General features: G+C 43.8%; 1 protein-coding gene across 7 annotated transcripts in view; it reads left to right on the forward strand.

Annotated features, from left to right (window-relative positions):
• The window catches only part of LOC148021706 (uncharacterized), a 165,509-nt gene that overhangs the window by 7,975 nt on the left and 132,178 nt on the right, over positions 1-25,356 (forward strand). The gene's annotated exons all lie outside the window — the stretch shown is intronic.

Here is a 25,356-nt window from a genome sequence, read left to right on the forward strand (position 1 = left end):
TGGGCCGAGGCTGTGGCTACTGCAGTCCACATTCTTAATCGATCCCCTACTTCGGCCGTGGAAGGGATGACTCCATTTGAGGCTTATTTTGGGACGAAGCCAGATGTTTTTTACTTTCGAGTCTTTGGGTGTGATGCCTATGTTTACATTCCCAAGGCTCACCGTGATAAATTTGAAGCGGCTTCCCGAAAACAGGTATTTGTTGGCTACAGCTCCCAGTCCCAAGGCTACCGACTGTATGATCCTGTCAAGCGGGATGTGTACCCTAGCTGTGATGTGCGGTTTGTGGAGATTCCGGCTTCTTCAACGGGTGAGGAGCACCCCGTTCTTGGAGATCCAGGGGAGAGTTGGGCTCCTTCTACAGTTCCACTGGAGCCCGTGCCTTTTGATTATGATTCTGTTTCTGACACAGAGTCTACTGTTCCACCGGACACCTCTGAGGAGTTACCATCGGTGGATATTCAAGAGTCTTCTGCTGATGGAGAACGACGAGGGGAGGTTCGGCCTCCTCCTCGCTGGGCCCGTGACACACTCCGTGATTCAGGGATCGAAGGGGTTCCTGAGGAGTGGGGATCGTAGGATGGTCCGCGGCGGTCACGGAGGCACTAGGCGCATTCTTCGGAGCTTGTTTGCTCCAATTATTGTTTGATGTCCCGTGTTATGCAGGATCGAGAGCCCATCTCTGTGAAGGAGGCTTTACAGTCCGCCCCATGGAAGAAAGCTATGGAAGCTGAGTTGGAGGCTATTGAGAGGAATGGCACTTGGTCACTTGTGCCACGCCCCCCCGAAGAAGAAGGTGATTGGGGTCAAGTGGGTCTTCAAGACCAAATATCTCAGTGATGGTACTTTGGATAAGCACAAGGCTCGCCTTGTTGCTAAGGGTTTTGCTCAGCGCCCAGGGATTGACTGTCATGACACCTTTGCCCCCACAGCTCGTATGGCAACCATTAGAGCTGTTCTTGCTTTGGCTGGCCATAGGAGATGGCCTGTTTATCAGCTGGATGTGAAGTCGGCCTTCCTGAATGGTGATTTGAAGGAGGAGATCTACGTTGAGCAGCCTCCTGGCTTTGGTTCTTCAGATGGGAAAGTCTACAGGTTGAAGAAGGCCCTGTATGGCCTCAAGCAGGCCCCGCGAGCTTGGAACGAGAAGATTGATTCGTTCCTCCAGTCTCAGTTGGGATATCGGCGGTCCAAGACCGATCCGCAGCTGTATGTTCACACTTCGGCGGATGGTTGTGTGCTGTTTGTATTATATGTTGATGATTTGATTGTCACAGGTGATGATGCACAGCAGGTCCAGGAGACAAAGTCAGCTTTACATCGGACGTTCGAGATGACGGATTTGGGGCTACTCCATTTCTTTTTAGGCCATGAGATTTATCAGTCTCAGAGGGGGATTTTTCTCTCCCAACAGAGATATGTACAGGAGCTCTTGGTGTCTTTTGAGATGGACGATTGTCGGGCCCTCTCTACTCCTATGGATCCGAACTGGAAGGCCACTTCCCATTCAGCTTCTCCTTTGGCGGATGCGTCCCGCTATCGACAGTTGATAGGGTCCTTGATTTGGCTTCTCAACACCAGGGTTGATCTATGTTTTGCTGTTGGGCTCTTGGCAGGGTTCATGAGTGAACCTAAGACGGTGCATTGGCAGGCTGCTCAGAGGATACTTCGGTATATGAGGGGGACGTCTGATTTAGGGATTCATTACCCCGCAGGGATAGATGGGTCAGATCTTGTACTTGCAGGTTGGAGCGACTCGGATTGGGCCGGTGACGTGGACCACAGGCGGTCTACAACAGGTTACTGCTTTACTTTGGGTGCAGGTGTTATTTCATGGAGTAGCAAGAAGCAGCCCACGGTAGCCCTTTCGTCTACTGAGGCGGAGTATCGGGCCGCGTCTTCCACCACATGCGAGGTTGTGTGGCTTCGGAGATTGTTGGAGGAGCTTGGGTGCCCCCAGACTCGTCCTACATTGCTGCGATGTGACAATGAGAGTTGCATTGCCTTGGCAAGGAACCCTGTTTTTCATGCCCGGACGAAGCACATTGAGATTCAGTACCACTTCATCCGAGAAAAGCTTCTGGATGAGACCATCACTGTGGAGTATTGCAAGACGGAGGACAATCTTGCGGATTTGTTTACGAAGGCGCTTCCTCAGGCTCTACTTCGGCAACATTCCAGATTCCTCAAGCTTCTGCCCTGTCCAGGCTCTGAGAGGGGGTGTTAGAGATCATAGCTTGCTTTGGAGGGCAGCTGCACAGAAATGCCGACTTATTCCAGGCTGCGCCCTATTTTCTGGCGCCCCAGTTCATGGCAGTTTTCGACTATTTATAGTCGACGTTTCCAGCAGTCTGGTCACTCTTCTCTGTCGCAGGTTACAGACCGGTGCCGTGCAGATTTCTGTCTCTGTTCACAGATTTCAGACAGTAGACAGTGCAGACTGCAGCAGACTTCGAGGTGGACAGCAGGTCGCATCGTCGAGGTGGAGACACGCAGTCCAGCGCACTGCGCCCGTGTATATCTTTGTATTCAGCATTCTATATACAGCAGATCTTCATCGTCCACTGTCTCTTTCTCTCCCTTCTCTCTCTGCGTTCTCTCTCTCTCAGTCCTACGCTTCCGCACCGCTGCACTCTGACAGGTGATTCCGCGTGCTGGGGGACCGTTCTGGCCGTTTCCTGTCACTATGATTGTATGGTTTGTTGTCCTTGGATGGTTTGTTGTCCTTGGAACAATGTATGATATCTCTTTCTCTTGTTTTGGCATATTCACATTTGCATAAGAAATGCTCTTCTGTCTCTATCTCCTCATGGTATAGTTTGCATATCTTGTCCTCCTCAGGGACTCAATGCTTGTGAGGCTCTACCTATCTCTATCTCTAGTTGGTGTGATGAAACTCTGAGTTGGCCAATGGCAACTTGCATGGCCAGTGGCATGTAGCAATCCATGTACAAGGGTTTGATGATGAATCCATCCTCGGTGAGGTTGTGGTGCATTTACCGGGAGCTGCTAATAGGTGGTACTCTCCGAATCTTGATCGATAAGAGGGACCGGTTCATTAGTGTATGCCAAAAGGTAGCGAAATAGATTCGAAAGACCATCAAGTCGAGCTTCACAAGCAAGAAAGAGCTGAACGGGCTCGACAACGGGCTGAAATTATTAGGAGATATTCTCCGCAAAGAAGTGGTTTGATATTCTTACAAGGGAGGTGTCTTAGTAACCCTAGCCCCACGCATAGTCCGTTAGGAGGAGGAGAAAGTTCTAGCACTTCCCTCTTCTAGTTAGTCAGCCCAATTCGAATGGAGTAATAGTCCTCATCGTTCAAACTCTTTTAGCGAATTCCGTTATCATTATGGTGCAACCCATTGCAATCTCAACAGGAATGCCGGACTTACCAACCTTGGGATTTTCTCTACCCATTTTTAATGGATTAAATCTTTGTAGTCCTGCATCTTTGTGGGAAGAGGGGTTAGGGGTGCAACCTAGGTCATGCATTATGTCTTTGACATAGGTCCTACCTAATGATCATGTTCCTCTTTGTCCATGGAAGCTAGACAAGAGGTGAATCGAGGTCATACTGGGAAGGAGGGAGGCTTGTCATATCGATATCATATCTAGCAAGTAGTTGCTCCACTTGGGAGTACCATGACTCTCACACCCCTCATGGGCCATCTATCGGGAAGTTGCTTGTGCTCTCCATGATAACTTGTTAGGCATCATGCTTTTGCACTCTCGAGTGATGATCTGTAAAAGAGCCTCTACCTCCATGGGTGGCACAAACTTTGCTCTAAGAATCTCATGTGGCATTAAGGGTTTGCTATGTATCATCCATGACAAAATAATTAGGGGCGTCTTTATTTGTGCCTATATTGATGTGGCTAGGCCCGGGGCCCAAACTGTTGGTAGGGTTGGCTAGTTATTTTTTCCAGTGTAGTGTATTTTTTGTTTAGTGGATTTGGATTGTGTTCATACCAGTTGGATATGGCGACCAACATTCCCTATAGGCAACATTTTTATCATCATCTTATCACTGTTTATGCTGGTCGGGCAGCATTTAGTGCACTGTCTCAGCCAATTTCAGAATTTCTTGGCTATTTGTAGCCATTCCACAATGGCTGGTCATCATTCACTCGTTATCTTTTGCAAGTTTTAGCACATTGCAACATAGGTTTCTTCTTTGTCTCTTTGTTGCTTTTCATCATCAGCCCGATGTAGTGCGTTGCATGCATCCTTTGGTCGGGAGAACACGGTGAGACTGTAGAATGCTGATGGTCAAATGGTCGCAGATCCCTAGTTCATTCTTCATATGTGTATGCAATCTTTCTTCAATCATCTTAGTTCAAGGCAGACACCTTCTGATCGGATTGGTTATTCTCTTTTGGTATTTTATCCTTTGGCTAGGTATTAGCTTTCTCTTGATATTCATGTTGCTTTGGATGCTGATAGTAGTGAGGACGAGGTTAAATTGTTGCTGCAATGGATTTCTCAAAAGTTGGAAGCTAAGTTTCTTTATTGGAAATCTCAAGTGTGGCCTTTCCATGTGTGCCTCAAATTGGCATAGACTATAATGTTGCCTATGCTTACCTATTACTTACCTCTTTTGCCTTGGGTCAGGAGTAGTTTGAATGCCATCACCCAAAATATCCATTTTATGGTATGGAAAAAGGATTCCCAATGTGTTGGTATTTCTTGGATTTCATGGAGCCATGTTTGTACTAAAAAAAGCATGGGTGGTGGGGTTGTTTTGGATGTTGAGACTCACATTGTTGCTATCCTTTGGCCATTGTTGAAAGCCATGTGTGATTGTCAACGTCCTTGGGTTTGTGTTATCCATTTTTTTCTTGAAGATCAAGCAGTAGTGCATGGGAACACTAAAACTCAAGGTTCATGGTGGCACTTGCTTAACGGTGACTCCTAGTGCTCAATTCCTTCTTGTGTTTTCTTGACCCATTTGGTATGCCCATGGAAGGTTGTCCTTTAGAAAGTGAATTAACCAACAAAGGATAGATTGTATGCTAATTCCTTGCAGATTAAGTTGCTTGCTGTGTCTCAAGTGCTCTCTTGGGAAGGAAAACAAGGTAATTGGTCCAAGCTCAATCGGATGGCACATGTAGGCTTGGTTTCTATTGCTGATGCAACTTTGTCAGCTTGTAGTGTGCTGTTGATTTTTTGTGTAGTCAATTGGGTTTTTGGACTCCTCACAGGTACCATGATTTGTGGGATATGGTGTCAATGGAATTGCAGGATCGGGAAGCTGTCCCTACTATTGATTCAGGGAATCCTTTGCAATATTGGAGACTTGCAGATTAGTTGCATGTGGAGGGTATTTTTGTTAGCCCAATTTACGATGGCTTGATTAGAGATCCTCATTGGTTGGAGACCAAGGCTAATGCAATTTGGGGGCTTCATAAAAGTTAGGCCCGGTGGAAATTGAGTGTTATATATGAAGGGTGGATCAATAAGGCTCCATTCAAATGCAAAGTCTTCATTTGGAGAATACTGATTAGTGGTTGGTCCCTTGCCTTGGCCCTATTCAAGTGTCATATTTCTGATGGCAACAATTTCCTTTTTCGCAGTACCAGTGTGGAATTTGTTAGCATGCCTATGTTAGTCTTGTCAATCTGTCATCTCTTGGTTGTGAGCTCTTGTGAGTGTTTGATGGAGACATGGGAGCTCTGGCAGTTTAGGTGCATTTTCTTTATTTGTCAGCTTTCTTTGTGCATTCCTAGGCCAGTTTTTGCTTTCCACAATCTACCTACAACTATCGGACATTGTCATTGTTATCTAGGATTGTTCGAGGGTCTTCCCTTTTTTTTTTCTGGCATTTTTATTTAGTGTCCATTATTTATGGCCTATTCAGAATCAGGTTGGCTAGTTTTTTGGTGCTTTTGCTATTTATAGTTGTACTTCTTGTTGAGCTAAAACATAGTTTACAGCTGATTAGCATTTTTAAACAGCCCCAAAACAGGCTTAATTAATGAAAAACACAAATTTGGTGCGTGGTTCAAGAGAGTTTCAATGGTCCCCCCAAACCCTAATTTTTGGGGGCACCCTCCAACATCGATAAATAGATAGGCTGCCCACCATTCAGACTGATCCTTTTGTGCAGGTTTCTCATTCTACTATGCATATTTCAGCCATTAACCACCTACCATCTATTGTCCAGCCATCACTGACTGCAGCCCATTACTTATCCAGCCCTAGGTGGCTTGTTTTCAGCCATCACCTTGTTATTTGGAAGTCTCCATCTGCTATGTCATTATAGCACTTGATTAGCTTGTGTTTTTAGCATCTAATGCCAAGCGACAGGCTGTTGCCATCTCTCCCACCAGGTGACTGCTGCAGTACCTGCGTTTTTGCTGTCCAGTAGGTCGTCTACATCAGCAAAAACCTCTCTTGTTGTTGCCTTAATTCCCTAACACTCCGGTGATCAGCGTTTGGTTTTTCTCTCACTTTGACACTCCGACTAGTGTTCACAATACTTAGGATCCGTCTCCAGTGAACGTCACTTTTTGATTCTGCATTGCTTTGCCCTTGGGCATTCTATACACTCTTACATTCATTTACATCATTCATTCACTTTAGAGTTTCTTCTCTTTGTGTTTGAGTTTTGAGTTTTTGCGTTTAGGGTTTGAGTTTTGCTCGTCTCTCTTGTTGTTGCTTTAGTTCCTTGATACTTTGCTGATCAGCATTTAGTGTTTCCTGCACTTTGACACTCCTATTGGTGGTCACAACACTTGGAATTTGGCTTCGGTGGATGCTACTTTTCGATACTGCATTGCTTTGCCCTTAGGCATTCTGTACACTCCTACGTTCATTTACAACATTCATTCACTTTAGAGTTTATTTTCTTTGTGTTTGAGTTTTGAGTTTTGCATTTAGGGTTTGAGTTTTGCTCGTCTCTATTTGAGTCTTTGTATTTCAATCTTGGTCGTACATGTTGTGTTTCCTCAGTGCAAACCCTAGCATATCTTCACATGGTATTAGAGTTGGTGCTCTTCTAAAGAGTATCTTGCGGTAATTGTGGAGGCTAGTCTTTGTATGAGACTCACATGCGACTCAATGTCTCAGGCACCTTTTTCTTCAAATCCTATGACGCCCTAACAGGCTTCTCAAAATTTGGAGACTTTGAGAAGGCATTATGGTCTCAGGAGAAGGTAGATACACCTTCACCTTTGCCATTTTTTTTTTTCCGTGTTGATCATATTATAGATAAAGAGTTTGAGAATTACTTGCGCATCACGTATAGTTCGGCTTACACTCCTCCAACGAGTGCTACTACTTCGTCTAGACTGATTGGAGAGACTAGCCATCTCTTTGATCTTGGAGGGATCACGACATTCGGCATGTCTGGTGATCCATCTTCTTTATCACAATCAGGCCTTATCTCAGGTTCGTATAACCCTTTTGAGTCATATAAGCCAAAACCCTTGTTTCTTCTTTTGTTGTGTAGGATCCAGATGATTTTCAATATGTTAACTTTAATAGAGGAGGCTCTCGAAGCAGACACCATTCATCAGGTATGTCTCTACCATTTGTTTCATTTGAGCAAGTAAACCACACTTCTCAACTCTCTCCCATCCCACCAGTATCTTCTCCATATTTTGATCTACTCATATCTTCATTCCAAAATCTTGGATTACATTCCCCTTGCGCTTGAAGCACACTAGGGGTTGGATCTTCCATCTCCTCTCCTAACACCTTCTCATTCTCTCACCATCTATCTACCTGTTTGGGCAGTGCCCAATGTTTTAGTCTTTAGTTCTTAGTGTAAACACAACAAATGTTATAAGTTGTGTCACCACTCTTAAGAGTTAAGAGTTAGTTAACTCTAGTTGAGCTAGAGCTAGGTCTATCTTAGACCTTGCTTGTACCCTTCATCCTCATTCTTTTAGTTCAGCAAGTACACTCTACTTTTTTGCTTCAGCACACTCTTATTGTCTCTCTTTTTTGTCCTCCATAGTCAGCTATCATTTTCCAATAGTTGGTATTAGAGCAAGGTTCTACGTGTGGATTCAATTCAGCCGTTGTCATTCGGTGCCACCCCCCAAAGGTCCTCTTGCTGTTAGCCAACTCCCTGCCCGAGGAAGAGAAGGATGAACTGTTGCTGTTTTCAGCCTGGACGCAGCCCTACGCGCAGTCCTGTACGCAGCCCACATGCAGCCCAGCAGCTACTGTTTTGGAGGAGCTGTTGCTGTTTTCAACTCTGCCCTTGATTTTCTCACCTTTGTCCACCATATTCTCAGCCCTACCTGCGATTTTTTGCAAACCCTAAAATATGCAAAAACCCTAATTTTTCAGATTTGGGTTTTTTTTTGAAATTTCTGTACATATTGGTCATCTCTTTCCAAATCTCAGCTTGTGCTGTCTAAAATTTGGGGCTTTTGTCAATTTTTGCTCCCAGAGTTCAAATTGACAACCAATTAGAAGAAATTTCATAATTTCTTTGACATTCCTACCAAAAATTTTGAGGCTTTTGTCAAATTTGCAGTCCCATGTGCGAATCTTCATTGGAAATACTAACATTGCACAATTTCATTGATATTTGTGCAAGAAATTTGGGGGTTGGGGCTTTTTGTCCTAGAGGTTTCGGCATGCATCACAAGGCATATTCTAGTTGTTGTTCGCTGTTGGCACGTATCCTGAGGTGACATTAGTGCAAAAATTCAAGCTGTAAGGTACAAATTTTTTCAATTTCTTTGAAATTTTAGGAAGAAATTTGGGCCTTTAATCCGATATACATTCCAAGGTAGCAAACAAGCGGTACGACATCGTTTAATTGCTGTTACAGTCAAATTGAGCAGAGAATTTTAGGAAAATTTAGTAAGTTTTGGTAAGAATCGGCATTGAGTTGCTGTAACTTGTAGTTTGAGGAGTACAATCTATACTTCAGCAAATAAGTATTTGGCTGTAGATTTTTGTCCATTATTGACGACATGGCACATTAGGACTAATGATCAGAGCAACATCCTTGGTGTCCTCACTTAGGAGGACAAACTTAATGGATCAAACTACCTGTTGTGGAGTTTTATGGTCTCCAACCTTCTTATAGTAAAGGACTTGTGGGACTATGTTACAGGTGACTTGCAATGACCAGGTGGTCTTGCACCTCAAATATCTTAGCGTAATGCTAGAGGATAGGCTGCTGGTTTTGTTGCCCCTCCTTCCCCTCTTACTGAGGATTAGAGGAGATGGGACTTAAAAGATGCACATGCACTTTCCTTGATTGTCTTGTCAGTGGAAAAGATCGAGCATTCCACACATTTGGTCTTTTAAGACCTCAAAATTAGCATGGGATGTACTTGAGCATATGTTTGCAGCACATAACGAGGCCAGAATATCTTATCTTCGTAGAGAGTTGGCCAATGTGAACATGGATGAGGGTGATAGTATGACAAATCACCTTACTCACATACAGGATGGATTTGTGCGAGCAGCTGCTCAATGTGGATGGAATCATTTAGGATGCTGAATTGGTAAACATCACATTGAACTCTCTCTAGAGTCGTATCTTGGTTTCCGTATCTCTTTGATGTTGTCTTCGAGGGGGTGGAGGGGCAGCAGCCCCTTACATTTGTGGAGTTGAAAGGCTTCTTGTTGCAAGAGGAACAGACTTGAAAGAATATTACATTGTGTTTAGGAGATGTGGCTTTGCTTTCCAAGTTCAAAGGCAAAGGAAAAGTCAAGCAAAATGTAAAAATTCAGCAAAAGGGTGATGCTGGACAGCCATCAAATAAGGTTGTCCAAGACATAGAAAAGTCTAAAAATAAGGGAAAATGTCATTATTGTAAGAAGGCAGGTCACTATATTGATGAATGCTGTAAGAGATTAGCCAAAGAGAAGAAAAAGGATTCCGGTTTGGTTGTCTAAGAGACGTCAGCCAACAAATCTATTGATGGTGATACTTTAGTCAACTTTGTGGAGGAGGACTATGCATTCCGACTTGTAGTTATGATTCTTCAATGGTTGACTCAGCATTGAATGCTGCTGAAATGCAGCAAACATGGTATTTTGATAGTGGAGCTTTAAAGCACATCACTTGTAGGAAGTGTGTATTTTTCTCTTTGCATTCAGCCCCTACTGGGAAGTGTGTTACATGTGCGAACAACAGCAGTTATGATGTTTGTGGCATTGGGATAGTCACTATTATTGCTGCAGATGGTTTTGACTTCATGCTTCTAGATGTCTTGTTTGTACCTGGCATTACAAAGAATTTGTTGTCTATCTTTGCTTTTAGCAAGCATGGCTTTTAGGTCATCTTTGAGGATGACAAATGCATTGTCAGAATCAGGGAGGTGGATTATTCACTCAGGCTTCTAGGACCCTCTATAAGGGTTTGTTTTTGTTGAATACCTATGATGCACAATCTCATGATGCTCTCGCAATCACTACTCTATCGCCCGCTGTGCAGGATGCTGAGCTATGGCATGCTCGCTATGGACATATGAGTTTTGGGAGTTTGATGACCCTTCAAAGGTGTCATATGGTAGATGCATTGCGTCCAATGGAGACTCCACCTCCTCATGTATGCGAGGGATGTATTTTGGGCAAGCTGCACAAATTTGCCTTCAAAAAGGATAGTGTAGTGTGTGCTGTCCGGATATTGCAGCTTATTCACTTTTATGTTTGTGGTTTCATGAGGACATGTGGACTTGGAGGTTATCTTAACTTTGTTACATTAATGATTGCTCTCAATATATATGGGTGTATGGGCTGAAAGCAAAATCTGATGTGTTTATGCATTTTAAACATCTTGTTGCTAAGCTTGAGGCTGAAATTGGCTTGAAAGTGAAGGCACTTGGCATGGATAGAGGGGGGGAGTACATGTCTTGTGCTTTTGAGACATATTTACTTGATCATGGCATTACACATCAAGCCACTGTTAGAATGACTCTTTAGTAGAATGGTGTTGAACGGAATAACCGCACTCTTATGGAAATGACTCGTTGTATGCTCAAAAGCAAGGGGCTACCTCATAAATTTTTGTTAGAAGGCCTTCATTGTGCAAATCATGTGTTGAATCGTGTATCCACTAAGGCACTAAAGACGATCACCCCGTTTGAAGCTTGGCATGGCAAGAAACCCAAGGTTGACTACTTTCAGGTGTTTGGTTGGATAGCCTATGCACATTTTCCGAAAGAGCTTCGTGGGAAGCTTGATGATAAGCCTGTAAAATGCATATTTATTGGCTACAGTTTGGAAAGCAAGGGCTATTGCTGGTATGATCTACGCACAAAGAAAGTTTTTGTTAGTAGGGATGTCATATTTGTTGAAAATGCTGCATTTTCACATGATCAGTTTCCAATGCTAGCCATCCATGACATTGGTGATGTCTTTAAGGGTCTCTTGCCACTTTCTTTGGAGTCTGTGCCTGCTATAAATGGCAAAACAGACATAATACAAGCTGCTGCTGCACCATATGTGCTTGAATAGAAGGATATTGATGATGGTTTGCAGTGGAAGATGCAGTACAAACAGTCTCGAGATGGCTGTTACAAACTCTCCAGGAGAGTAAAATGGATGCTTCTTTAGCTCAATGCACTAGAAGGGCTGCTAAATCCTAAACCGGTTGTGAGGGGAGCCCATTTGGCTGATTTTACGGAAATAGATGGTTGTGATGAGCATGTATTTATGAGCTCACTATTGAATGATGATGAGCCTACTTCCTTGGATGAAGCTCAACAAAATGTACATTGGATGTAGGCCATGCAGGATGAGTTAGATTCTATTGCCACTAACTCTACATGGGATCTTGTGGATTTACCACTTGGCAAGAAGGCCATTGGCACAAAATGGGTTTCTAAACTCAAACGCAAGGCTAATGGTGCCATTGACAAGTACAAAGCATGGCTGGTAGCAAAAGGCTATGCACAGAAGAAGGGCATAGACTATGAAGATGTGAGAGTGCGCAACGGAAGAAGAACATGAACACAGAGGAGAGGAGAGAGAAAGCAGGGAATGAAGGAAGAAAGTCTGCACTGACTGAGATGAATGCTGAATACACTGAAATGGACAGAGCAGTCCCTGCACGCAGCCCGGAGCGTCAGTGAGGGCACCAGAACAGACTGAAGGCAATGGCAGCACCAATGCCGGAGTGGGAGATGACGGAGACAGTGCTGAACCTGCAGAATACAATGCTGGGAATGACTGGTGGGCTGCTATATATAGCCCCAGGCCAGAAATCTGGCCGACCTGCTAAATCTGGCCGACCTGGCCAGATTTGGCCGACCTGCCAGATCTGGCCGACTTTGGCCAGATCTGGCCGACCTGCCCAGAAAACTGGGCCGACTGCACAAAAACAGCCCAGTATGGGCTGTGTGACTCCCGAAGGCTGAAGACTGACAAAAATAGCAACTAATAGACTGACAGAGCTCCTCTGTCTCCTGTCAGACTCTGACAGGAGCTCACAACCAGGAGATGACAGACTGAGAATGATAAAAGAGCAGGCTAACAGAAGAGACTTTTGCTCCTATATCCCGTATGAGTACGGTGAGATGTGTAATTGCAATGGCTGCAAATTATGGTAGGAAGGTACATCAGTTGGACATTAAGATAACATTCTTGAATGGGGTTTTGTATGAGGATGTTTATGTATCACAACCTCCAGGGTTTGTGGTTAAGGGAAAAGAGCACATGGTATGCAAGCTAAACAAAGCTCTTTATGGTCTCAAATAGGCTTCTCGTGCATGGTACTTAGAATGAAAGACTAATGAGGAGAAAGAAGACGAGCAGAAGAGAGAGAAACAATGGAGAGAGAAAGAGGAGAGAGGGGGGACTTGGCTGATTATCATTCTCTATGTAGATGACATGCTTGCTTACTGGACCTTCAGAAACAAAAATTGCAGATTTCAAGGCTGAATTAAAATATGCATTTGCTATGTGAGATATGGGCTGTCTACACTATTATTTGGGGATTCAATTCACCCAAAATCAACATGGTATCATCATGTCATAGTGAAAGTATGTGGATAAGTTGTTATATAGGTTTAATATGCAAGATTGCAAACCTATGTGCATTCCTATGGAGCCATGCTTAAAGTTGTCTATGCATGATGGTGAAGAGATATTTGATGTTGCAACTTACAACCGGGCTGTGCTTTGCAACACACACCTTGACATTTAGTATATGCAGTATCTCAGATGAGCAGGCATATGCATAGCCCATGAACTATACATTGGCAAGCTGTTAAGTGGATCTTTAGATACTTGCAAGGTACTCTGTCACATGTATTATTATTTCCTATTGGGAGGGAGGGGGAGACTTGCAATTATAGGCTTAGAGTGCTTCAGATTGGGTTGGTGGTGCAGACACTAGGCAGTCTACTAGTGGACATTGTTTCTTTCTCGACTGTTTATGCATTTCATGGCTAAGTAAGAAACAGCCTAGAGTGGCTACCTCGTCGTGTAAGGCTGAGTATAGGGCAGCCTTCATAGCAACAATGGAATGTGTATGGTTGCCCACATTATTGGTTGATCTATATTTACCATTGGAGGGTCCTCCACCCATTCTTTTTGACAGTTAAGAGTGCTATTGCAATGGCATGAAATCCTATGTTTCATACTCGCACGAAACCTATTCAGGTGCATTACCATTATGTTAGAGAGAGATGCTATGTAGGCATAGTGACAGGAAATGGCTGGAATGGTCCCCCGGCACGCGGAATCACCGTCCCTTGCACAAAGCCGTTGTGGGACGCATTGCGAATTGGTGGAACGTTTCCTGTCCCGTTTTAGACAGGGAATGCAGCCCTGTTTGAAATGGGACAGGGAACGCCACGTGGCACCCACTTATCTTCAGCCAGCCGCTACTCCTGCCTGATCGTCTTCGACTGCGCGTTTTGCTCGCCTCTTGCATGTTGCTCCCGCTGGAGATCGTCTACCTATTTCTGCCCTCGTGACCAGTTCGCACAGAGAGAGATGCTATGTAGGCATAGTGACAGGAAACGGCCGGAATGGTCCCCCGGCACGCGGAATCACCGTCCCCTGCACAAAGCCATTGTGGGACGCATTGCGAATTGGTGGAACGTTTTCTGTCCCGTTTCAGACAGGAAACACAGCCCTGTTTGAAACGGGACATGGAACGCCACGTGGCACCCACTTATCTTCAGCCGGCCGTTGCTCCCACCCGATCGTCTGCGACTGCGCGTTTTGCTCGCCTCTTGCATGTTGCTCCCGCCGGAGATTGTCTACCTATTCCTTCCCCCGTGACCAGTTTGCACAACGCCTCTCGTTCCCTGTTGCCCTGTGCCAGGCCCAGCCGCTAGTTCCCCCCGTCTCCTCCCGCCTCCAACATCTCTTTTTTCTTCTTTCTTTTTTTCCTTATTTTCCTTCTCCCTTCTCTTCTTCCTTCTTCCTTCTTCCTTCTCTTCACTTCTCCCTTCTCTTCCTTCTTCCTTAGACCTTCTCCCTTCTCTTCCTTCTCCTCTTCTCTTGAGTTTTCCTTCTTCTCCAAGTTTCAAGTTCTCCATTCTTCTCCTCTTCTCTTCTTCTTCTCCCTTCTCTCATTTTCCCTTCTCTCTCGACTCTTGAGTGAGTCTTGACTCTTGAGCCTTCTCTCTTCTCCCTTCTCTAGAGACTCGAGTTCTCACTTCTCTTGAGCCATTTTTATTTCAATTTTCAGCTTGAAAAGGCTTCATCTTCCCGCCCCGCTCGTCGGGCTGGTGGTCGAGGAAGAAGGTTTGATGATTGGTCATGGTGGGAAGAAGTAAATGCTGACCGCCCATTGAGTGGTGGAGAATCTCGACCATGGATTTGCAAGCTTTGCCCATACAAGTGAACTAGTGGAGCAAACAAGGTAATCCATTGAGCCGAGCATTTGTATTTCTAATTTTTATTGATTTTAAATTTTCAAAGTTACTTAAATATTAGAGTATGAAATACCAATCGCCACTTGTTCCATTTTATGCATAATCAGGTCTGAGCTCATCTCCTACATGAGCCATATTTAGAGTTACAGTTTTATCCGAATGTGACCTTGTAGAAGCAAAGGGAGCTTCGTGAGCGTGTAGCAGGTCAACAAGCTTATCTTGCATCCAGACCACGACGTGTTGTAGTTGACCCTGCAACTTTTGTGACACCATCCCCATCAGATGTATCTAGAGCAAGGTCAGTATCAAGAAGTGCTACCTCCACACCTACTGCAGGCATTGCATCGGCCATGGGATCAACAGCACCACATGTTGCACGTAGACAGAGCACACTTGATGCTAGTTGGGATCCCAAGAAAAGGAAGAGGTGGATACATCAGTGACATGCTTTTTTTAGCATGACCACATTCAATTTCGTGTAGCCAGGTCAGAGTATTTTAAATTGATGTGCAAGAAGATTGGTGAGTATGGCCCTTCGTATGTAACTCCATCATCAGAAACCTTACGTACCACTTTACTCGAGAAGGAAAAGCGCCTTGTTGAGCAAGCAACAATGACTAGAAAGAGCATGTGGGCTAAAAACGGAGTTTCCTTGATTGCTGATGGTTGGAGTGATACAAGAAGCGATCCATTCATGGTATGGTTGCTTATTCTCGTAGGGAAATGTATTTCATATCTTGACATGATGCATCGGGGATAGGAAAGTTAGCAGATGTACTTGTAGCAGAGTGGGTTATAGGTATTGAGCTTATTGGCCTAGAGCATGTTGTGGGATTTGTTGCAGATAGAGAGCCCGCAAATAGGGCAGCAGGTGCTATTATCTAGGGATATTATCTGCATATCACAGTTTCATATTGTATGTCTTATTGCTTGAACAACCTACTAAAGGATATTGGTAATCTGTCATGGATTGGACCTGTCATAGAACAAGGAGCTCAAATGGTTAGCTTTGTTTTGAATCATTGGTTTCTTCGCCATCACTTCTCTTTGCTGTCAAAGAATACATTTTTAAAATACTCTGATACCGGATTTGCCTTTAACTTCTTGATGCTAGGGAGACTAAGAGAATGCAGTGGTGCCTTGAGGCAGTTATTTCTTAGTGATGAGTTTACCTCATCAACATTGGTAGATACTCCTACAGGTATCTTATGCTTGGAGAAAGCAAATAACTCCACTTTTTGGAATGATGTAAAGCGAATAGATACTATGGTATCACCTATTGTACATTTATTGAGGGTTATGGATGCTATGCAACCTTGCATTGGCAAGGTATATGAGGCTTTGGATAGGTTGAATGAAAAGTTGCAGGAGTTGGTACCAAATGATGAGGCGTATGAGAAGATACTCCATTTAGTTGTGACGAGGTGGAATTCCTATAGCTTACTGATGCATACAGTTGTATTTGTTGTGGATCCTGAGTTCTAGGGCAAGGGTTAGGAAAATGACACTTAGGTTATGGATGCATGGAGACTTATATTGTCTCGTCTAGTGCCTAATCATGGCACTAGACGAAAGATTAGAGATTAGCTTTCATGTTATAGGACCTTTCGGGGTTCTTTTTGTTGTGGGGATGCACAGGAGGATCACTGTAAGATTGGGGTAACTTTGTGGTGGGAGGACTATGATTCGTATGGTCGTGAGTGGCTGCAACTAGCCATCCTTATTTTAAGTTAGTCAGTTAGCTCCTCTTTTTTGGAGCAATTGTGGAGTACATACGCTCACATTGCTTCAAAGAAGAGGAACCGTCTTGGTGTGGAGAGGGCAAAGGATCTAGTATTCGTTAGTGCTAATTTGAGGATGTTATGTAACAGTATGACAACAAAGCCTGATCCATTCACAGAGTGGGAGATGCAGCAAGAAGAGGAGACACATGCTCATGTTGAGGGAGATGCAACAATTCATGGTACACATGATGATGAGACTGACAGTTCAGGAGTAGCTAGAGCAGCCTCAGATTATGACGATGATCTTTGATTTTGTTTACTTATCATGAGTCTCATGATACATGACACATATATATTGTATATGATGCCTCAGATTATGACGATGATCTTTGATTTTGTTTACTTATCATGAGTCTCATGATACATGACACATATATATTGTATATGATATTATGATCATTGATGACAGTGTGACACTTGGGCTGTTGACAGTCGTGCCATGCCGATATTATATTTGTCCTTAAGTCTTGCAGTCTTGCAGTTGCCCTTTGGGCTATTTTCGCATGCTGCATTTTGCTTCAGTCTAGAGATTAGACTTTATATTTGTAGTCTTTTTTGGGGCAATGAGCATGTTCTTTCAAAAATTAGACTTCATATTTGTAATCTTTTAAGTTTTTCGGCAATGGGGCCATAGGCATGTTCTTTCAGCTTAGACTTTAAAGTTTAGTTCATTGTTCATTGTTTTATCATTTATGGCATATGTATTTATGCATTTTATTATTTATAATTGAATAGCTTACCTCATGAGCCTTGTAAGTTGCAATTCAATTTTTAATGAGTAGTTTTAGAATAATGCATGATATCTTAAAGTTAAAACTTAAAACGATTTGTCCTTGTGGATTATATACCTTAGTTTGAACACTCCAAAGTCCACATGGATTATGAGTGAAATATTAATTTTTTAAAATGAATTTTAATAATTTAAATGCAGTTTCCATTCCCTGGGTTTGGCGTCCCCATCATCGTCCCCGTCCCGGTTTCCCGTTCCCGTTCCCTGTTTCATGTTTCTATGTATGTAGGAGAGATTAGCTTGATGTATGTTTCTATACATGAAAATGTTGTAGATATTTTCACCAAGGCATCACCTTGTGAGAAGTTTGAGGCTTTTCGCAAGTCCTTAAACTTGCTATCCTTTGGTGATGGATCATTCCTGTACTTTATCACATTTGTAGTTCAGTGGGGTGTTAGATTTTGCCAATTCTATGGGCAATGCCCAATGTTTTAGTCTTTAGTTTTTTTTTAGATCTTAGTGTGAACACAACTAAAGCTAAAAGTTGTGTCACCACTCTTAGAGTTAGAGTTAGAGTCAGTTAACTCTAGTTGAGTTAGAGCTAGGTCTATCTTACACCTATCTTGTATCTTTCATTCTCTTTCTTTCTGTTTTGCAAGTACACTCTACTCTTTTGCTTCAGTACACTCTTATTGTCTCTTTTTTCTCTTCTCCATAGTTGGCTGTCATTTTCCAACACTACCCTCCATTCACTCCACCTCTTGGTGTATCATTAAGGGAAATGCCACCCTTCAACATTGTACCTTTCACATACCCCCACTTTACCACACCCATCCACTCTAGTACAGTTGTGATGGGAATCCCCCTCACTACCCTAGACACTCACAAACCCTCCACACAACCTTTTAGAAGCAGGGATATCCATCCTTTGCTTATTGATTGTTGTCACACATCCCTTGGGTCACTTCTACGCAGGGATTTCCATCCTTTGCTCCTTGTGTTCTTATCCCTCTACCTCGGGCTCCACAGGCGGTTAGCATGCCCATACCCAATTCTCACATGCTCACATTTGCATCCGCTGTGCACACTTCTCGTATGCATGGTGGGCACTCTGGGATTACTTCCCAAGTGTACTCCACTCCATCTCCCTATCCTCCTTATCCTCCCTACCCCCATTACACACCTTCTTCATCTCTTAGCACTACCACTTTTGTTTGAATGGCCAAGAATGTCTTCATAGATAAGACTTGTTTTAACAGGTTGAATTTCACCACTTGGTTGAACTTCATGTAACAAGTGCTCGAATCTCAGGGACTTTGGGACCTTGTCGTTGGTACCGATGCCGGACCCTTGATTAACTCACCTTGATCACATCTGTCAATAGAGAACCCGCAATGCCACAACCAATGTTGAGTTAATGCAAGGGTTGCTTCTTGAGTTCCACTCTCAATTACAATGCAGCTCAACATCGCGATAGATGTATCAATCTCGATTTTGAGCGTGAGGAGTTTTTCATGAAGGGGACGATTTGAAATTCAAGTTGACTGAATATTGACAATTACTCACCGAATTTGCTACTACTGGCTTCCTAAAGTCAGATGATGATTAGTAGGTCATGTTCTTCTTGAACAGATTGCTCGACAAATACTTCCATTTTATCCAGCATATTATCTCACTACCTAGATTATCGACCTTCTATAAATTTGAGTGCTAAAGTGCTAGCTAACTACCTCCATAGATATCTCCTTGCCATTGTGCACCCTAATCAGCATGTCTTTAAGGGCATAAACATTTTGCATACTGTGCTAAATGTGCAGATGGGAATCGACTATGCTAAGCACTCTAACTAGGAGGTGGTATTAGTGTAGTTGGATTTGGAGAAAGCTTTTGATTATTTGGATTGGTCCTTTCTTGTAGAACTAATGCATACTATGGGTTTCGGGCTGCGTATGTCCCAATTGATCTATACCATTAGTGCTGATGCTTCTTTCTAGATTATGTTAAATGGTGGTGTTACTGACCCCTTCCCCATTATACACTCAGTTCGATAGGGCTGTCCATTGAGCCCTTTGTTTTTTGCCTTGGCAATGCATCCGATACTCATCATATTATCCCATATAGTGAGCATTGGGCAGTTGACAGGTTTATCTCTTCCTTTTGGACAGCATTTTGTTGCATAGTTGCTAGTAGACGACACGTGTCCTTCATGATCTTGCATGTAGAGAAGGACAATCTTTTTGCTAGTAGACGACACGTGTTCCAATTTTGTTGCATAGTTGCTAGTAGACGACACGTGTCCCCATTGATCTATACCATTAGTGCTGATGCTTCTTCCAAAATTATGTTAAATGGTGGTGTTAGAGACCCCTTCCCCATTATACGCTCAGTTCGATAGGGCTGTCCATTGAGCCCTTTGTTTTTTGCCTTGGCAATGCATCCGATACTCATCACATCATCCCATATAGTGAGCATTGGGCAGTTGACAGGTTTATCTCTTCCTTTTGGACAACATTTTGTTGCATAGTTGCTAGTAGACGACACGTGTCCTTCATGATCTTGCATGTAGGTAAATTCCTTTTAGTTGGAATTGTTTGGGGTGTCATGGCTGCTCTCTTGGGGTAGGAAACAAGAGGACATGCCCAAGTTCAATTGTATGGCACGTCTCGGTTTGTCTTCTATTGTGGATGCCACTTTGATGTGTTGTGGGGGGATTGATGTCTTTCCGTATAGTGAGGAGACTTTTCCGAATTCCTCGTGAATACCATGACTTATAGGGCCGGATTGAAAGGTTGATGGAGCCTATGCAGTCTTTTCTTGCACTTGACTTGGATTGCCCTCGGCAAGATTGGGATCTAGCTAGTCGTCTTTGTCTTTAAAAGGCTTTAGCGAACTAGGTGTATCATCTCTTGATTAAGGATAGGCATTGGCTGGTTACTAAAGCCAATTTGATTTGGTCCAAGGCTTGGTGAAAAATGACAGTGATAGAAGGATGGTTCAAATGCAAGGTCTTTTTTTGGAGAGTGATCTCGGTGGGCTTTCCCTTGCTTCGGCCCTTTCTAAGTGCCGAATCTCAAATGGCAAGTGCTTTTTTTGTACAACCAGCGTGGAATCTTTGCATCAGAGATTTATTTCCTGCCCTTTGGCTAGGAAAATTTGGGCTCTTCTGATAGATATTTGGCAAGCGATTGTTGGTCTATTGTTGTGCCCTTTTGATTGGGTTTTTGGGAGGGCCAAATATCCCACCCTGGTGCAAATGCAAGGTCTTTCTTTGGAGAGTAATCTTGATGGGATTCCCCTTGCTTTGGTCCTTTCTAAGTGCCAAATCTCAAGTGGCATGTACAACCAGTGTGGAATCTTTGCATCGGAGATTTATTTCCTGCCCTTTGAGTAGGAAAATTTGGGCTCTTCTGACAGATATTGGGCAAGCGGTTATTGGTCTATTGCTGTGCCCTTTGATTGGGTTTTTAGTAGGGCCAAATATCCCACCCTGGTGTAGCCACATATGAAGGTCTTGTTTCATTTCTTCAGATTTTGGAGCTATTGGTATAATTGGATCACTTGGAAAGCTTTGGTCTTTGACTTTGCCGCAGGTGTCCAAGGACAAGATCTTGTGCAACATACTGATCTTCTCCCTAGGGAGGATTTAGCTCCTTGGCATACACCAATCTTTGCTGCTTCTTTGCCGTGATTTTTGTACTCTTTTAGTTATTTGATCTTTTGTAAAGCAAGTTTATGCACGATGGCCTAGAGCCATCTTGCATCTTGTAGTCATGTAATCTTGCACTTTTTTCATAATTATTACAATTACCTTTTATGAAAAAAAAAGAGATTTGTGTGTGTATGGTTGTACTTATGTGTGCAGAATACAACTAGTACTTTATAAGGATAGGTGGACTTAACTAACATTTTATAAAATAAAACATCACACTATTTAAAGTGTATTAATTTTGAAAATTAATTTAACAATTATTTATGGCTACGAAAAATTATTTGATTGGCCAACAAGTAAACTGGCTAGGCAAATTTATCACCCAAGTGATCTTGAGCACTCATTAGCCTAGAACTGGCATTGATTAATTAATCAATGCCAATTTCCTAGTTTTACCACTAACAGTAATGGCTAATGAAATGTTCTAGGCCAAGTTTTGACATCGCATCCTCCTTGAACCTGTCAAGCATAACTTATTACAACTTTTGCCAATGTCACCCACTAATTATCGTGGTGACTTAGGTTTCATTGTTATTCAATTCACTTGCATTCCACATGTATACCTCTCATGTCCATAACTGAATAATGCCAAAGATAAGGATTAGAAATACACATCATCGGGACATACCTCCCCCTTGAATTCCTTGCAAACAATAGTCCTTGATTGCGATGCTAGGTAACAAAAGCAAACTAATATTGAATTGGAAAAAGCATAGGCATCATAGTCAAAGAACATTGGTTGTTGTAGTTCTAGTACACTAATGCCCATTCCAGCTCTCGTAACTTTTTTGCAACGGAAATGCTCATGCTCATGCTAAAAAAAACTAATTACAACGGAATGCTCATGCTCGACAGACTAGCTGGAGCTGGTGCAAGGTCATAAATACATCATGTGTACAAGCCACTCAAGGCGGTCTGGGGGGGATGGGGGCAAGAAGCCATGGGGGGGGGGGGGGGTTTGTGTATTGCCATCTGGGGCTGCCTACTTGCATCATGAAGAACAGGTCTTGGCCGTCCGAGGTGCGCATGAAGTGAAAATGGAGCTCTTGACGAGCTTGAGACTTACCTTGCACTTGGTCCCAGCGGCTGCGGAGGGAGTGGATGATGGAGGTTTAGAACTCTACCAAAGTCACCTGTACTGAAAGGCTCTCCCCGCCAAAAACCTCCTGGCAGCGCGCCTTCCATATGTGCCATCCAATAGGACTCCCTACAATCTCCCATACCTTAGAGCAGCGGTTTGTTGTGGACTCGAGTACTTGGCAGATGGGTAGAGCCTCCAAGCCGACCATTACCCAGCCTCAATGATGAAGATCGTGTCCTGCATCCTGGCCTTATACAAAAGGTGACGGCCTTGGCTGATTGCTTGCTAGCAGAAAGCTCCCCACGAGATACATCCAAGGTTGGGTGCTAGATGGCGGAGAATGCGGCATGCTCCTCTCCACACGAGTTGTGCCGCCTCACACGACCGAAGGCAGTGCTTTGGAGTTTCTAGAAATGATTGTGTGCAGCGTTTACACCCTCCATCCTTCTGCATTTGGGCTAGCCAATTTCCCATCGTCGCTAGGCCTTTATGTGCCAAAAGCCATAAGAAATACAATACCCTCCTCGGCCTCTAGCTGTCCCATAGGCGGCACCAAAAAGTTCGACGGAAGGCATTCGTGATGCTATGCTCCGCCCAATATCTGCTATGCAAAGGCGCCCATTCCATGTCCTCGTGCATCTGTACATGTTTGCCAATCCTAGTTGTGTATTTCAAGAACCTCGGTGGCTTCTTGGCGACCGCAGTGGCTGGCCATAGCCACTCTCTAGGGTCCCACTCCAGCTCATCAAGTGGCTTGCTCTCCCATTTCCAGAGGCGCCACTCCCGTAACTCCTCCCAGAACACATAAGGGTCCAGACGCCAGGTCTTCCCTTGAAGGCCAACCAAACGAATCCTCCTCCACGGAAGGACAACGATCTCCTCATCTTGCTGCCCTCTGTCAAGGACTAGATGCGCCCCCTTCTGGACGGTGAAGAAAGTCCTGTATGGGGTGCTGCCCACTCTACCTGCCACCTGTAGGGGGATACCTGTTGGTGAAAATCTAGCGGCCCATACCTCGCAGGCTCTACCGGCTCTGGTATCGGGGGGTTAAGCCACTCCTGAGGTATCGTTGTGTCAATCTCCCTTCTCCTCGGCTCAACTCCTCTTTGACAACGTGATGCTTGTAATCTATATTCCATCCTGATCTCTGACCTAGGGGTTCCAGATCATCGCCTAGCGGTCTATCTCCTCTTGGTAACTTGGGGGCTCTGAATTAGGGCCTTACGGGGGCCATGCCACACACGAAGTAGGTTGCGGAGGAAAGAGGATCTGGGGGGTGTGATTTGGGCCGTCATGAAGATCCATATCAAGGACGGCCTCCAGTCACCACCAAGCCTCGATCTACACTCGTGGAGATCCTCTTGCAGTAGGAGCTTCCAGGTCTGCCCTCCTAGTGTGAGACCGCAGACTACTAGCTTGCCCAAAAGGGCCAGGCTCTGATACTCTAGGTCTATGATCCTAAGCCCTCCCTTTGATCGATGCCGGATGATGGTCCCCCATGCCACCTTGGCTCGAGTGTCCTTAGAACCGTCTGACTGGGCCCAGAGACAATTCCGCACTACCAGCAGGGCTGGAGTTTGCTTATGGGACATTGAAATATATTTTGTGCATTAGAGTTTTGGAGCTATTCAATGAGCTGATAAAGGTTTAATGTGTAATGCCTCTTTTTCAGCTTGACAAGGACATGCAGAGGGAACAAAAGTACACATTTTACAATGCTGAAGTTTGGGTCTTAAAAGCAAGTACTATCAAGCTGATAGAAGACACTAGAGGCTTGAGGGTCGAGCCTCAAGAGCCAAGCCTAAGACATTAGTGACTATTCTACTCATCATCTTCATCATTCTTGGAAGCAAAGTCTTCCTCTCCTTCCTCCTCTTTTTGTTCCTCCTCATCCATGTCATGTTCATGAAAGGAATCTCTACCAAAAACATCACTTGTGTTTGCTCCCATGTGTTGACATTGAGGCTACAATGTTCACTTCCTCTTCTTGGACCAGCATGTGCAAACGTTTGGGTTAGAAATGACACTTTAATTTGGTCATTTATAAAAATTTTATCCTCTAAAAATGCCAAGTGTGAAACCCACATATTATACTCCAAATTTGCAAAAGTTTGTGTTCCTCAAAATGAGAAATGGGCTTAATGATTTAATTAAAACAAATTCTAATCTTGGTACCCCTAGTTTTCAGCATGGTGACCAATGCACCAACAGTGAAGGATTTGGCATTGGGGCAATGTAGTGGACAAATGTATAGGCTATGCGGTACAAGGTTAGGGCAAAAGGAACAAGGTGCAATGTGAAACTTTCATGAATTGAAAGTTTGCACTTTAGGTTTGATGATCATTTGAAAGCTTTGCCAAGTATGTAGCTTACTTAAGTTATTAAGTAGGTTGCGAGCTTAAGTTTGGCCGAGTGAGCATGAAGACAATAGTGGTGAGGAGGATGGGCAACATCAGTTGGAATGTTGGTGGCGGAAGCTTGTGACTTTGGTTTTTTTTGGGGGGGGGGGGGGAAGTTGCGGCTCAGGGGTGCTCTAGATATCTCCGTATATGCCCTCCAATCCGATTGTAGCGGCACTCCCTCTACAATCTTCTCTACCTTGGTCTTGGTTCCTCCAAGGCCTTGGATTGTCATCTGATTGGCTGGCATTAGTATCAGTTGGTTCAGCTGATGATGTCTTTATATGCCGTGGACAGATTACAATGGTAAAAGCCTGTTTTTAAATACATTGCTATTGCATATAGGATCATCTTATATTGCCCAAGCAATTGCAAGCTGTATTTTTGAGAATTCTGTTTGCTTTCATGGCTACCTCCTTGTTGGAGACAGCATTTTGGAAGCTTTGGTTGCATGTAGAGAGACAAATTGGCAGTTTTGTCTGATGAATCATGAGATACTTCATAAATGACTTTGCTTGTGGAAAGATACCATGGCTTTCCCAATAAAATAAAAGATCACACCTTTGGATTGTCCTGCCCACAGCCACAACAGGTATATTGTAGAACATACTTTTGATGGAGTGTGGGCAGCCACAATAGGTGCTTTATAGAGCACAGTTTGGATGGACTTGCCTATGCATGTGAGATGTCTCCTTCAAAGACTAGCTGCATCATTTCTGCACATTATTCCTAGACTTGTAACACCGACATCATACTGGGACACATTCATTTCCAGGTCTTTGTGTTCAGAAGAAGCGTTAGTCAATTTATTTGGTACCCCTCACACTATCTGGCATCCATCAAGCA

Source organism: Lygodium microphyllum, chromosome 17 (genome assembly GCF_053477565.2).
Source record: "Lygodium microphyllum isolate KBCC chromosome 17, Lygodium_microphyllum_v1.1.10, whole genome shotgun sequence".
NCBI lineage: Eukaryota > Viridiplantae > Streptophyta > Polypodiopsida > Schizaeales > Lygodiaceae > Lygodium > Lygodium microphyllum.